General features: G+C 45.2%; 1 protein-coding gene across 3 annotated transcripts in view; it reads left to right on the top strand.

Annotated features, from left to right (window-relative positions):
- The first annotated feature begins 576 nt into the window (after positions 1-576).
- LOC311608640 (olfactory receptor 4A5-like) overlaps positions 577-16,584 on the top strand; it is an 80,072-nt gene continuing 64,064 nt past the window's right edge. Inside the window, exons 1-3 of one of the 3 annotated variants that reach the window (XM_084801211.1) lie at positions 577-800; positions 11,544-12,241; positions 13,574-13,729. The gene's annotated coding sequence lies outside the window, so the exon portion shown is untranslated. The remainder of the gene's footprint in view (positions 801-11,543; positions 12,242-13,573; positions 13,730-16,584) is intronic. The other 2 variants (XM_084801207.1, XM_084801208.1) reach the window with 2 other exon arrangements.

Raw genomic sequence — 16,584 nt, 5'->3', positions numbered from 1 at the left:
TCTGAAGTGCAGAGTGAGACCCTGGCCCTCTTGCAAAGCAAAACCAAACAAGCAACCCTTTTCCTGCAACACCAATTGTCTTTTAGCGTCTTTGCATGAAAAATACAGTTCCATTTGTCAGATTACTCTGTACTCAGCCAAAACCAGACAGCCAGTAACAAATGCTGACCTGCTAACCCCAGCTGTGAAGAAAGAGTCTCCAGGCCACAGAACAGTGGGGCAGTTCTCTAGAGCCTGAACTTAGCAGCAGACAGTCCAACCAGTGGAATTTCTGTAAGACCTTTAAAATGCCTAGATTTTAAATTAGGTGTCCTAAGTTCCAAGAAGTGTGTGATTTTCAAATCTGCTTCTGAAGGTGGCTTTTAGCCACACGAACCAAGATAAATTAGCTTTATGAGGTGTGTGAGTGATATGTGGGAGAAAGAATTTTGCATTAAGTTGAACCAAATGGAAAAAAAAATCTGCAATGAATAGCTCTGAATATTTAGTTTCTTTAATTTCAAGACCATAGCTTTTAGAATTTCACACTTAAAAGTTTTCTACAGTCATTTAAGAGTTGTTTTTGTTTGTTTTTAAATGTTTTTGTATTTTGGACTTCGTGGCAGTTAAAGTAAGAAGTGGCCTTGGTCAGAGGGCTTCCAGACGGTCACCTTCGACAAGGCTGAGTGAGCGAGCCCTCTGTCTACCTGCCAGAAAACCAGGATGGAGTTGCAAAGCCTGAGGCCCAGGTAGAAGCCGGATTTGTTTGTTTCCCTTAACCACACGAAGTGCAAAGCAGCCTCCCTCCAGCCGTTTCCCAGGTATCTGCCACTCATTTTCTGCATCTCTAGTGCCTGCTGCCTGTACACTGGGCACCTCCACGTTCAACCGAGGTTGCCAGTTCTCTGAATCTGACCTAACAGCCGCCTACGACAGAAACCTTTGGGTCTTTCAGGTGACCTCTGGGTTGTGATACTGCATCGGTTCCTTCTTCAGAGGCAATGGTAGCACTATGCCGCTTTGCCCTGGGTGTCCTGTCCCCTGGCTTGCACCTTTTGGCATGCTGTGTTATTTCCTCTGATCCCTGCCCATGCCCACGCTTTGGGTTTCAGAGGGCTGTGGTCTCACCTATCCTCTTACTCCATACTGCATTATCCATGCCAGGGAAGATGCTCTGACAATGCTGTCACTTTAAGGGCGTGCGCGCATGCACACACACACACACACACACACATGCACACACACACGCACTCACCCCTCCCTGCAATGTACACACAACTTTCTAACTGCTCTCCTAGCCTCCAGGTTTTTCTCCACCCTGGCATTGCAGCCAGACAAATCTTTTAAAATGCTGCCTTGCTCCAGCTTTAACAGTAGTTTCTCCATTGCTTTTAGGGGGAAGTTGCGCTTCATCCTGCAATAACCTGACACCTTGACCCGCATCTGTTGAGGCAAGCCTTGTGTGTCTCCCTTCTCAGCTCGCCTCTGGTGTGTTAGTTCCTCCATTGGAGCCAACCTGTACCTTTTACCCTATCCTGTCTGTCATCTGTAATTGCTCTGCGATTCTGCTGCTTCTACAGCCCTGATGTCACTTCAGCTATTTCTTGGGTTTACACACCTCTGCCCTCATTAGTACCTTTGGTCGGGGTTGTCTGTTGCTGCTTGTATTTGGCATTGGGTTTGTTCCCCATAGGCTTCCTGTGGGCCCCTGGACTTCTTGATCGTCATGCACTGATGCATCCCAGGCAGGACTTCTAGCTCCGCTTCCACGTACCTGTTTATATCCACATGATGTAACCACCTCGTTAGGAGTTAACGTCTGGATGGTCCCCAGCAATGGACTCAGAGATGAATCCATCTGTTCTGTCTTCTGTTAAACTTTACTTGGTGTCCTGTCCTGCTTATTGGGGCTGCTGTGTGCTCTACTACATAAATTGTAAACTTGGGATTACTTCTCAATTTCTGCCTTCATCTGTAATTAGGTCCTATCAGGTTGCCTCTCAGGTACCCCTCAGGTCTCTCCTCACTGGCTCTTCCTGGGCTTCTGTCCTAACTGGCCAGTCTGTAGCTTCTTGCCTGATTTCTAGGTCCCCTTCCACAGTGGATTCCACTCTTAGCTGTATGCATTCTTTTAAGTGCATGTCTGTTAAAGTTATTTTTATAAAACTTTTTGTTTCTCAGTTTCTCTCTTAACCCAGCTATTCCACAAATAATTGAGACTCTATTATATTATTTTAACAAGCTTCACAGCACAATTGCTGAGCAGTTATTATGCTATTATTAACCCTCTTAGCTAATCTGGTTCCCTCCCAGCATACATCCCAGAGATACTTGCACTTTGTAGCTCTCCTCTCTTCAGCTCCCTCTTCTGATATCTCTTGGACCTCTCCCATGGCTGCATCCCTTACTTCCTCTTCCAACTCCTCCTCCCCTGGCTGCCAGGAAGTCCAGCCCCATTCTCTCTCCTGCTCAGTGATTGGTTGTAAGCTTCTTTATTGGCATATAAGGGGACAGTTGGGGAGCAGTGTTTACACAACATTGAGACAGGAGAGTCTCAGAACAAGGATTACAACCAGATATGGGCCAGGGGTACAGAAATCAGCTTTTGAATTACATAATAGCCTTATGCCTACACATCTCATCAACTTGTGCCTGTGGCTTTCAGTGGTCTACTGACTCTGTAACCTCACGCTTTCTGCCTGCCTTAGACCAGTGTTCACCACCCTCACCAAGTCCGCCTTACCAGCTCCCTGTTCCCTCTGTGTGGCATACCCACATTCTCTCTCATAGCCAAACCACAGCCTTCTCCCTTATGCTTCTGGCTGCTGGAAAGCCTCCCCCCCCTAACATGAACGTTCCTTTGGTATGGAGACTGTCTCATAACCTGGGTGTTCCCAGACCTTTGGGATCATTCCTAGGGTTGGGTCCTGGCCCAGTTGCTAGAGTTTTCCATAAGAAACTGGGTTACAGTGCTGCACAATGCTGTAGTGTTATAAAAACCTCTCTGAATTTTTAAGCTAAACATATTCTTTTTGTAAACTGAGGTCGGCCCTTCTAGGTGGGATTTGAACAAGTTTCTGTGTCTTTGTAAATGTAAAGTTTTACTCAGCTGTGAGTCTCTTAAATATCACTTCACTTTGAATGTATACCTGGACATCCAAGTTTGCCCAACTCGTGTTTTGGGTGGCTATTCCTTGAAATAACTGAGTTGGGGTAGGAGGGTGGAGGTGGTCAGTCATATTAGTGTCTTTTGACTGATGTGATAAAGTACCCCAACCTTAGAGGCTTCATACAGGTCAGTCACAGTTCAGAAGACAAGCGTCTAAAGTCAGTACAGTTAGGCTGGACTCTGGTGTCTACAGGGTCCTGCTCCTATGGAGGACAGTGGCACACTGTCCCTAGCCCTCCACCTCTGGTGGCTGCTGGCAACTCTGCCTGTAGTTGTGTCACTCAAGCCTCTGCCTCCACCATCAAGTGGCCTCTTCTGTCTGCCCAGTCTTCCTCTGCTTCTTATGAAGATACCTGGAGAGTAATTCTCCTTTCCCCATTTCCCAGCCTCCTCAGCTCAGAACCCAGGGTACTTGCATCATCATGGTACCTTTGGCACGGGTGAAGTTGGCTTGGGTTAAATGTTTATTTCACTTTTGAGAAGCTTGATCTTTAAACAGCATAGACATGAAGGGGGCTGGAGAGGTGGCTCATCAGTTCCCTGCAGAGCACTGGTTAGTTCCCGTTGCCTACATTGGGTTTCGCGTTGTAACTGCAGCTCTGGAGATTAATACCCTTTGGCTTCAGTGTGCATCTCCATGCGTGAAGTGCACACACACACACATACACACACACACACACACACACACACACACACACACACACACACACACAATAAAATAATACTTTTTGTTTGGTTGGGTTTTTTGAGACAGGATTTTTTTGTGTGGCTTTGGCTGTCCTGGACTTGCTTTGTAGACCAGGCAGGCCTCCAACTCACAGCGATCCCCCTGCCTCTGCCTCCCAAGTGCTGGGATTTCAGGTGTGTGCTACTGTTCCCAGCTACTAATACATCTTTAAAGATATGATAAAAGAGAATCATTGTTCAGCAGAACAGCAGCCACTATTCTGGCTTTTTGTTTGTCATCTTGTTTGAGATAGTGTCTCATTATGTAGTCTAGGCTTGCCTCAAACTCCTGATTTCCCTGCCAGACTCTCACTTTCTCTCTGCCTTCACTTTGCTTACTAGCTTGTTGGGCTTTGGTACTATGAAAATTAATACTATGACGATATTCTCTGCCATTGGGGAACTGCTGCCCTCTCCAGAAAAACAGATATGAGCTGAGGACACAGTGGTAAATACCAGGAGCCTGTGCACTCAGGGCTGTGAGCCAGAAGGAGGAAGTAGGACTGTCTTTCCCAGAAACCCAGACACCCAACAGATCCTGAGGCCAGTGATGACCGAGCCAGGGTGTGTCCTCTGGTGCCTTGGGCTGCCTGGTGAAGAAGTTGGGATAATCAGCAGCCCAATCCTATGCAGTGGCCATACACAAGGAAGTCCAACCTTGTCCCAGGCACAGGTCATACTGGCTCCTGGACAAGCAGAAAGAAGCCGATCATTTCTGTTCTGGGAATGTAGCAGAGTCCTCAGAATGTGGGGCAAAACTAACAGACTCATTAGAGACATCCATTCACTTAGCCCCTTCCTGGCAGGGTGTGGGTCTGCAGGGAGCAGGCATCATTGCAGCACACACTGCTGCTGAGTGTCCTCACCCCAGGAGCTGCTTAAGACCAGAAATGGGATTGGCTTTGCTTTGGATTTCTGGCTTTGTTTTTAAGTCTTGGAGACTTTTAGGGTTTAGCGTCCCTTGTGGTGAGAGTCATGTGGCTGGCTGTGGTCTTGCTGAGGACGGAGATCGTGACTACTGAGTTTCCTCTTTGCCAGCGTTCACATTCCAGCTTGCCATGCTTATACTGCAAATATGATGCTTACACTTCTTTTTGTATAGCCCTCACGTTGCAGGCGTTAGCACTAGACTTTTTAATGACAGTGTCTCGTGTAGCTCATCTTTGTCTCAAATTTGCTACGCCACCAAGGAAAAGGGCTTTGAACTCCTGAGTTTTCTACCTCCACCTCCAGAGTGTTGGGCTTTTGAGTGCTTTGTGCATTCTAGGCAAGCGCCCTGGAGCACTTTCACTGAAACCAGGTCAAATGACTTAATCTGTTTTCGATGCTAGTAGGCAGTCTTCACTTACCCCTCCTTCCCAGATGTGACTCAGTTGATCTGGTGTGCTGTCAGGTTTCCGGATATGTCTGAAATGACTTCTAAAAATATGTGAGTGCCCCTTTCTCACTTAGTTCCTGAGGCATGTTAACAGCCATGAATGTGCCTGCACTTTGGAAATTGTTAGGAAGAGATGCCCAGTGAACAGAAACCATGGTGACATCATCTGTGGTTCTACAAAGTCTACATGCTGAAACCATTTGGCAGACTCTTGGCTAGAAGTGTAGAGTATCCTCATAACTCTGGCAATATTCCCAAGATTTTTTTCTCTTATAAAAATCAGCTAGGGTTTTACAGTGAGATGGTGCAAGCCTGTGCCAGGACTACAGAAGCAGCAAGACTTGGCCTCCTGACAAAACCTGCTTTCCTGTCAATGCTCAATTCTCCCCTCACCATCAGTGGACAAGACTAATAGTTTGATTCTATCATGATGTCCCAGCTGTAGGAAAAAAAAAAAAGCTCAAATTGCTTTTCCCGCTCCATTCTTACCCAATGACGTGATTCTGACTACAGTTATTGGGCCAGGTGATGTCCATATCCCTGAAATACTGACAGGAGTGAGGCTGTGGGCACTATTATGGGAATATTCAGTGTCAAAGCCTGGGCCCTGGCTGCCCTAACAGGCTGCCCTTGGGCACTTGTTCTCAAAATTCAATTAAAGAGCCCAAGTGTAGAACAGAAATGTATTCAATGTCACTGTACTAGAAGGAAGAATGAAGAGGTAGAGGTGCAGTGAAAACACACACACACACACACACACACACACACACACACACACACACACTTTAGAGCACTTTAGAGTCTGAGCAGTCCTGGTCAAGGCGCTACTTCACTGAGCCATCACTGCCTCAGCTCCAGTGTCTCCTGCAAGGTGGGCTGACAGGTTGTTTCTCCACTGTGTGTCCCTGGCTTCACGCTTTTTCATTCTCTCATTGGGAGGCACCTGAGGAAATTCCAGTTTCGTGGGGACAGATTGTTTCAGTGGTCTGACAGCCTAAGGGTGGGACACATCTCTTTAGAACACCAACTACTTACAACAATGGTTAGAGCAGTGAATACCATTTGTAATTTGAACACCATCTACCTGGGATTAGCATACAGTTCCTGAGGTTTTGGGCTTTAACCCCTAAACTGCCCTCCACTTTCAACTAATTATAAGCTGGTGGCTGGTTATGTATTGGAGTTCCACATCCCTGTCCTAATGTGTGGCTGGTGGAATGGTTCCTAGAACCCAGGGGAATACTTATATACATTTGCAGCCTATAGCAAAGAAAATTACCAAGGAGCTCTATATGGTCTGGATTTTAAATGACTGAATTTAAGTACAGATAAGAGCCCAGCTTCCAGTTCTCTCTGTAGGCGCTGTTATATTGTAGCATAAATAATAGTAACATAGCAACCTCTGTTGGAAAGGGTTCACTTTCTAGCTGATCTTAAGGCCACATTACTTTTTAATCCCGTTAGCTGCTGGCTGTTTTTTCTTCTCCTCATTGCAGAGCTGGGGCTCGTGGGCTGACCCAGGCATTGGGTCTTGGAGGACACTTGACATACACATGGTTGTGTTAAATGGGAGGAGGAGCAACCCAGCTTTCAAACTTAAGCTTCTCAGTGAGCTCAAATAGCACCTGACAATGACCAGTAATGTTCCTTACAAAAAGACACAAAGGAAGAGAAGGATGGGGTGAGGCACAAGGCACTGAACATCCAGGAACATTCCTGAGGCCCTGCCTTCCGGAAATCTGTTAGTTCTTGCCCTTTGGGTTGATATGACGGCTTCCTCACACAGGATTGATTAACCCAAGAAGGTTTTATTGTAGATATGAGGGAGCACACAGCCAGTGGCATCTGGAAGACTCTGGACTCAACTCCAGCAGAATAGAGCAGGCCATGTGAGGAGGGGAGGGGAGAGGAGGGGAGGAAGAGAAGAGAGAGGAGCCAAGAGGTTAAGAGGAAGACCGAGAGCCAGGAGCATGCATAGGAAAAATGGCTAGGTTATATAAGAGAAAAGAGAAGCTGGGGGTGGGGGTGCTGGAGAGGTTTAGAATGGGCCAGAAGTGAGAAGTTCTGAGAGGAGACAGGATTCTGTAACAGGTACTGGGAGAGGCTGGCAGCCAGTGTTTGCTTTGGCATATCAATAGGCATCTCAGCCATTTGTTCCAGGTTGGCTATTGGTGTTCACCTTAAGCTTCAGTCCCTTGGTTCTATCTGGACATTGGTGCTGAAACTGCATACCCTCTGGTTCTGTCTTGGCCTTTCTTGTGACCTTCCTCAACCCTCAAGCTACCTGAGGGCTGGTAGCCAGCATTCTGCTCAGAGAGTGTACATAAAGATGACCCTTACCACCTTGAAGAGCCCAAGGATTTAAGGAGTTGTGTGCCAAGATATGGAGTTAAAGACTGGAGATACATTTGATTGGCACACTTGAATATTAAGAACACATTGGCATTAAGCAACATAAGTATGTGTGTGTGTGTGTGTGTGTGTGTGTGTGTGTGTGTGTGTGTTGTTTGTTATATTCATGTGTATGCATTTGTGTGGTGGAGGCCAGAGTTCAATCACTTTCCTTCTTTCATTTTCTTAAGACAGGCTCTCACAGTCTAGATAGACCAGGGTGGCCTTGAACTTACAGAGATAACCTAATTCTCCCCCCCCCCCAAAGTGCTGAGATCAAAGATGTGCATTACCACACCCTTCTTTCTATCTTATTTTTAAGGCAGGGTCTCCCTGAACCTAGAGCTCAACAATTCAACTAGATTACCTTACCAGGAGGCACTTTCTATCTCTACTACCCCAGTATTGGGATTATAGATGGACACTCCCACACCTCCACACCTGGCTTTATATAGGTGGACACTCCTACACCTGGCTTTATGCAGGTGGACACTCCTACACCTCGGTTTATGTAGGCGGACACTCCCATGCCTGGGTTTATGCAGGTGGACACTCCTATGCCTGGGTTTATGCAGGTGGACACTCCCACGCCTGAGTTTATGCAGGTGGACACTCCCACACCTGGCTTTATGCAGGTGGACACTCCCACGCCAGGGTTTATGCAGGTGGACACTCCCCCACCTGGGTTTATGCAGGTGGACACTCCCACGCCTGAGTTTATGCAGGTGGACACTCCCACGCCTGGGTTTATGCAGATAGACACTCCTACACCTGGGTTTATGCAGGTGGACACTCCTACACCTGGGTTTATGCAGGTGGACACTCCCACGTCTGGGTTTATGCAGGTGGACACTCCCACGCCTGGGTTTGTGCAGGTGGACACTCCCATGCCAGGGTTATGCAGGTGGACACTCCCACGCCTGAGTTTATGCAGGTGGACACTCCCACGTCTGGGTTTATGCAGATAGACACTCCTACACCTGGGTTTATGTGAGTATTGGGATCTACACCCAGGCTCTCATACTTGTGTTTTATTGAACCACATCCTGCCTCTGCCATGATCTCCTAAAAGTAAACCCTGTATTCTCTCTTCTGGGCTTGAAGTTTGCTCATCATAACTTAGTATTAAAGTGAAGGAGGGGCTTCTGCAGCCAGTATTTGCTGGCCAGTTCAGGGGCTCATCCTGGAAGCAAGTGCCAAAGAGCCCCAAGTGCCTCTAAAACAACTGCTCAGTAACGACAGAGTTGGGGGTTGAGTGTGAACTGTCTGAACATTTAGTCCCCAGTTGTGGCAGTTTTAAAAAGGTTGTGTGTAGGAAGAAATTTTTTAAATGTTGCTTTTTCTATTCCCATTCTAACTCCCAAATAATGAGACACAGAGACCTATTAAATTTATTCAACAAGCATTAAACAAACTTAACTAGGCAGATATTCCTCTATTCTAACCCAACCATGCTTGTCTGGCCACTTCCTCAAGTTACTTGCCATCTTATTGTTGACCTGGCTTGCTCTGTTCTATGTGTGTCCTCATGGTGAACTCCTCATGCCGATCTCATGGCCCCTTCTCCTGGTCCATCCTCTATCTCCTGATGACCTCTCTCCCCGCCCCCAACACCAGATGCCCTGGCTGGGATCAGAAATATCTCCTTCTTATCTCCTCTGTCCTGGTATTGACTGATCGGCTTTTTATTAACCAATCAGAGATGATGGAGAACATTCTTTACATGACATTGAGACAGGAGATTCTTCAATAATCATGACAATGCCCATGTCGAGACTGCAACCAGATCTAGGGGCACAGAAATCAGCATCTGAATACACAGTGCACAAGACCATCCCTCTGTTGTGGAATCTTGAGGAAGGAAAGAGTGATGAGCCTTGAGGGTTTGTATCTGAGTCTCACTTCCTATGACCTCTCTGCTTCCTGTTCTATCAAGATGGGAGGAGATGAGGTGTCCCAGCTGCAAGCTCCTGTCACCATGGCATGACCTGTCACTGTAGCTTCTCACCATGATGGACTGGATCCCTTCAAACTGTGACTACCCACCCCCAAATTTGCTCTTTCTTAGGAATTTGACCACAGAAATGAGAAAGATAATTAATGAGAGCACCAGCTGCTTGTTTGTTTAGTGCTGGGGACCAAATCCAGGGCTAAACATAAATGCATGTCCAGCCCTTGTTGTCCTTATCAGGTGAAATGTGATTGTAGGCCCTGGTTTAACTCTACTTTATTTGAGGTTCCTTAAGCCTTTACCTCCCTTTCCAACCTGCCAACCCTAGGTAGGAAAGAAAAAAGGTTAGAAGGCATAGGGGATGTAGACTTCTTTAGGCTTAGTTCCAGCTGGTTAGGGTCGTTGAGTTCTTTGGGAAAACACCAATCTCAGCCATCAGGATGTCTAGCAATCCAGCAACAGCAAATGGAAGGCACAGGGATGAACAAGCAGCCTTCTCCTTCCTCCGTCTGTCTCCTCAGAGCCCTCGCCCTTCTCGCTCTCATATTTATACCAAATCCTCAGAATTAAACTCACTGCAGCTGGCAAAGACCACACCCCTCTCTGAGACACATGAGGCAGTTATCATCTGCAGATAAACTAAGGTCGTCCCAAATCCCACACTTGGGATTTCAAAAAAATAACATATTTACACACTACAGGTGATTTCTGAACAGCTCTGAGACCAGAGCTGTATATGAATTTGCCACATATACAGCACACTTTAATGCCTACTTCAATACTGTAATCTCTACCATCAGACTTGTGTGAACATGGGAAATAATTTACTTGCTTCAAGGCTATGATGAAAAAGAGATGAAACAAGATTTTTTTCTTTGAAACTAAGGCAACTGTGATGTTGAAAGTCTCCACCAAACTGTTTACATAAACAAGATTTTTCTCTTGTATGAGTTGTTTTCTATTGCCCAATGGTAAGATGATATATAAAGGCTTTAAAACATTTTCAGGGCTACAGACAGGGCCCAGCAGTTAAGGCAAATTCGTGCCCAAGAACCATGTGAGGTTTTGTTTTTGTTTGTTTTTGTTTTAACTTCCTTTAATTCCTATTAGAAATCCAGGAAGATTACAGGGTCTAACTTTTTTGCGAGCCATCAAACAGATGGATATACCCAAAGACACCTGACATCACAAAATGAAATTTAAAACAAGCATGTTTTCACTCATGACTATTTTTCTTCTGTCAGCATTCATTCCTGTAACTCATATTTATGTTGTCGAGGATCAATTACTAGATGAAAGTCTATCTACCGAATTATGAATATAGATTCAGTTCAATGATGTCGCCTTTAAGCAATGTCATACTATAGCTTATGTGTTTCATTTAGAGTTTAAAACTCTAAAATATGTACATATGTTAATGCACCATACTATAGATACATATTCAGGATTGCAACGGTCACCTGCTTTTTAGTTCTGAAAAAAGGTGATTCAGTAATTACACATTTATTACAAGTTATGGCAGTTTTGGGAATAGCTGTACAAACTAAGACTAACAATGCTCTAGCATATGTCTCTATTAAAATGAAGCAATTTTTCACATATAATATGTATACCACACGATCCTACAGGACAAGCAGTAGTAGAGAGATCCTGTTATGCCTGGTTCTCGAGTTCCCCCCAAATCCCCAGGAGGTGAAACCTATGTAATAGCACAAAGGAGAAGGGCCGCGGCTATTACCCATGCAGTGGTATCCAGAGGGGACCCTTCGCTCATGTCTAGGGGTTACTTAGGTTCCTTTCCCCCCAGTGTCCCCAAGCATGGGTGGAGGTCCCAGCTTGGCAAATGCCTATTGGCTAAGATACATAAGGGGGTCTAGTGTCCTAAAGTGATAGGTTACGAAAAAGGCTCTAACACTCTTGTTTCTCTTTGTTCACTTTCTCACCCAAAGGAACATCGGGTTCGGGTTTCAGCTGAATGCCCCATCCTGTGCTGATTGGCTGTTGCTACGGGAGCAGGGCAGGCAATGGTGCAACAAGGCTGGAGCACTTTGGTCTGGTTTCCTAGGAACCAAATCTTGGCTGGACAGAAAGGAATGTGGTCATATGACTCAGGCTGGAGGCCCTTTTGAGTCCTTCAGCAACACTATCTCCTCTAGGTCCCTTTCCTGTAGCTTCGCCCAAGTCTCTCTGCAGTTGTGTTTAAGCCTTTGAAGTCTATTTCTTATCTCTGTGACCCTGAGATACAGATTTTAATTCTTTTGATCTCTCAATCCAATCATACATTAAAAGAAATGCTTAAACAAAAACTGGTAACAAATACCCCCAGAGATAGATTGAATAATGCTTTATTAACTTTAAATTTTTTGAATGCCAATGAACAGAAACAACAGTACTGAGAGACATTGGATTATGGGATGGGGGGAACTGTTGAACTAAACCAACCTGCTTATGTTAAGGATGTCTTAACCTCAGAATGGAAGGCAGGAAGTGTGTTAATCTGGGTAAGGGGTTATGCATATGTTACCACAGGAGAAGAAGAAGTGTGGATTCTGTCCAAATTGATAAAAATCAGATTTGACAGAGGGAGACCTCCTGAAAATCTTGGCTGCAGACAGAGGAAACAAATAAAAAAGACCAAATGGGACAGGTAACATAATTTGCTGGCCCTTCCACGTGGGAACTGCTCTAAGACTGACTGAGGCATGAAAATGTCTCCAGCCAGGACCTCATCTACGCATGACCAATAAATCTTTGGCCACAAAACCCTCAGGACTTACCATGCCATCCTTTCAGATTGCATACATAAAAGTTTCTATTACTACGTGGTTATACAGTACAAACTACCTTATAAAGAAAAACAAATGCCTTAGCTGCTCGAACAGAGAGCAGAGAATCATCTTTAACTGAACTGTGCTCAGTGCACATTCTATACATATGTCAGTGAAGAAATGTATAATACACTTGAAAGTTTATGTATGAAGAGCATGAGGACCAGACACACACACACACACACACACACACACACACACACACACACACACACAGACACGATAAGTAGCCCAGGTGATCCTATATCACAGATAGCCTCAATTAACTGTTTTCTCAAAAATCTGCACCTGAGACTATTTCAGACAGGCTAGTTAGATCATCCACCATCACAGACTGTTTCCGTTAGGATGTCATTACACTGGTGTGAATCTTTGTATATTGAGACAGATTTAAGATTATATTTTGTTACAGCAATTACGTAGGTACTATATCTATGTAATTCTTTTTATTTTATTTTTTTATTAATTTATTCTTGTTACATCTCAATGGTTATCCCATCTCTTGTATCCTCCCATTCTTCCCTCCCTCCCATTTCCCCCTTATTCCCCTCCCCTATGACTGTTCCTGGGGGGGGGGGTTTCCTCCCCCTGTATATGCTCATAGGGTATCAAGTCTCTTCTCGGTAACCTGCTGTCCTTCCTCTGAGTGCCACCAGGTCTCCCCCTCCAGGGGACATGGTCAAACGTGAGGCACCAGAGTACATGAGAAAGTCATATCCCACTCTCCACTCAATTGTGGAGACTGTTCTGACCATTGGCTAGATCTGGGTAGGGGTTTAAAGTTTACAGCCTGTATTGTCCTTGGCTGGTGCCTTAGTTTGAGCGGGACCCCTGGGCCCTCTATGTAATTCTTAAAAATGCAGTGTTAAATTCTAGTTCTTTTGAAAGCAGCTATTACCAACTGTTTAGGATAATTAAGAAACACATCTTTAGACAATCAAACTTATGGTCATGTTAGATACTTGTTTAGTTAATTATAAAAATTTGTTTCCTAGTTGGACAGATAAAAAATAGCTAGAAACAAACAATTCAGATAAGATAGATAGATAGATGGTCATCAAAAACCTCAGAGATCTACAGAATATGGATTTAAAATTATTTCATTAATTTAAGGCTTTCTTTTGATAATGAGACATGTCTTCTACTGGCAGCACTCCAATTATACTTTAAAGAGCATCAAAGGCTTCATATGTGGCAAACTAACTCCTGGATGACAAAATGTCATTGCATCAACTACAGACAGAATACTGTCCATACTGGACAAACTGGATGCAGGGAAGTCAACTGCCAATCTTTGCAAGGATAAGGTAGGCAAGTCCTTTATAATTCCTACTTCACAGAAAAACCCTGCCAGACATCCTGGCCCAGAAGGCTGAAGACGATGCTCCAGTGTTTATTTTGAGGGATTGTCTAGGCAACCAAATATTTCTGTCAATTGCTCACCATTCCACCATGACCATCTGAGACTCCATCTGTTCCGGGTCGGGGTGGGGAACTACCACTGGATGCCAGGTGGTCAGGCATCAATGGCAGAAATGCCTTTGCAGCTGCTGGGGCCTGCTCCACCACTGCTGATAGCTTGGTGCTGACCCCTGGTGAAGTACCACTAGCCCTGTCTCACCAGACATACCTGCCAGTGGATTTCAAATATCTGCCTGCATCCTCTGCTGTGGCTCATCCGTCCTTGATATGATGGGAGGTGACAAGTCTTACTGTAACTTGCTATGTCATGTTTGGATGATATCCCTAAGAGATCTGCTCTTTTCTGAAGGAAAACAGGAAAGGGGGGGGATATGGGGGAGAGGAGAGAAAGGGGGTGAAGTTGGAGGAGTGGAGGGAGGGGAAACCACCAACAGAATGTATTGTATAAGAGAAGAATGAATAAGGTGGGGGACGGAGATGAATGTGGTCACATTAAAGAAGATTGGCTCAAGGCAAGACAGACCCTCAGCAGGGCCACCGTGAGCTACTGCAGATCTGCCTCCTCAGGGCCATGAGGCCTTATACTCAGAGGCTCATATCCAGTAACTCGATCCCTGCAACCTTTCATGCATCTGTTCCTTTGATACCTCCGCACCCTATACACAGCTCTGTATGGCAGATGTCTCATAGCTTCAGTATGTCAGCATCCTGTTGTCTCAAAATATAACCCAGCTTTGTCCTCACAGATTCATACAATGAGCTCTCACAGTCTCCTCACTGGGGGCTCTGACTCTGCCAAACATAGATGTGTACAACAGTAAGGAAATGAAACTACAGAACAGTCCAGGACTTTTAATTTTGCATCTTTCTTGTTTTCAGAACCAATATAACACAAGTGATTCTGTAAAGTGTTGCTAAACCCTACCATGCTTGGACCATCCATGCAGCAGGTTGTATATGAAATTGCTTGCTGGAACTAGTAGGAACTGAGTTGTGTACTCCTTCCATAAATTAAAGGCTTATCTGGATAGAGTCTTACGTTAGGGTACTTTCCTAGGCTTCCAATCCAGAGCAAGGGATGTCTCTTTAATGGTGCTAAACTCATGTCTCCCTTTCACTACATGACTGCCTTCTGAAACTACCTAGCACTGCATTTCTCTACAAAATATAGACTTTTCATTTTTTCTACACCATTTGTATCTTTTTTTTTTCAAGACAGGGTTTCTCTGTGTAGGCTTGACTGTCCTGGACTCACTTTGTAGACCAGGCTGGCCTTGAACTCACAGCAATCCGCCTGCCTCTGCCTCCCGAGTGCTGGGATTAAAGGCGTGCGCCACCACACCCGGCTTGTATCTTTTATATTGTAGACTGAGTGAATCATCAGTAATAAACATCCAACAGAATCAGTATTTTATCTAAGAAACCAGGCCATTACTTTTTAATTCTGTCTTACTTAATTTCTCAGGAGATGGAGAGAATAAAGAAGATTAGGAACCAAAATATCACACAAATGGCCTCTAGATAAATTTCTCATGGAATCTATTTTCTACTAAATTTTTTTTACTTCAGTCACCATGTCACTTTGTACATATATTTTTATTATTTGAATAGTTTTTCTTAAGGAGACTCAAGAGTTTATGTGATGTGATTATAGGTTTTTAGGCCGTGACAAATATGTGCAGCCCGGAAGACAATTTTGTGGGGTCTACTTTGGCTGTCTTTATACAACGATCCCAAGAGCGGACACATGGATCTCCCTGTGAAGGGGACATAGAATAGATTTTCTGGATTGACTTGGGGAAGGCGGTGATGGGTACAAGAAGGAACAGGCTGAGGAACTGGCTGGAGGGAGGGTGTGTAGGATGAGACAAGGTGGCATTGGGAGGTGATATGGAAACCTAGTGCAGTGGATGCTCCCTGGAACCTATGAGATTTACCCTATCGAGGACTCCTAGGAACGCAGGATAAGGCGTCTGAACAGGTTATCTTCTCTAACAAAGAAGTGCTTCCACTGTTGTAAATGGGACACCAACCCAGCCACAAAACCTTTGTCCTGCCTGTAAGATGTGCTGGGGGTATTGGTTATGGAGAATTTGTAGGGGTGGACAAGCAATGAATGGTCTAACTTGAGGCCCATTCCCTGAGCATGAAGCCATGACCAGCACTGCCTGGATGGCCAGGAACCTGTAGCTGGATGGCTCAGAGACCGAAGCAAAGAAGACTGGCGCCCCCCACACGTCAATGAAACGATTCCTAATGATACTGTGCTGTACTCATAGGATGGTGCCCAACTGTCATCAGAAAGGCTTTACCCAGCAACTGATTGGTGCAGATGCAGAGACCCGCAACCAAACGTTAGGGAGAGCGTGGGGAACCCTGAAGAAGAAGGAGAGGAATAAATGTAGAGCTAGAAGAGTTGAGGACGCTATGAGAATGCAGCCCACAGAATCAACTACGCTGGAGTCATGAGGGCTCAGACTCTGAATTGGCAGCCGTGGTTCCTGCAGGGGTCTGTGCTAAGTCCTCTGCGTGTCTGTTACTGTTGTGTGGCTTGCTGTTCTTGTGGGACTCCTAACAGAAGGCGTCTCTGATTCTTTTGTCTGCTTTTGGAACCCTTTTCCATCTGAGACCTTCAATCTCATTCTAAAAGAGCTAATTGTAACGCCCGGTGGAAAACTCATTTACACCAAGCCCAGTGAGAGTGGGAGCCTCGCCCTGCGTGCTCTCTGTCCCTGAGTGA

Source organism: Acomys minous, assembly GCF_964271855.1.
Source record: "Acomys minous genome assembly, chromosome: 11".
Classification (NCBI taxonomy): Eukaryota; Metazoa; Chordata; class Mammalia; order Rodentia; family Muridae; genus Acomys; species Acomys minous.
The sequence above is the reverse complement of the archived record's forward strand: the minus strand, read 5'-3'. Positions and strand labels throughout refer to the sequence as shown.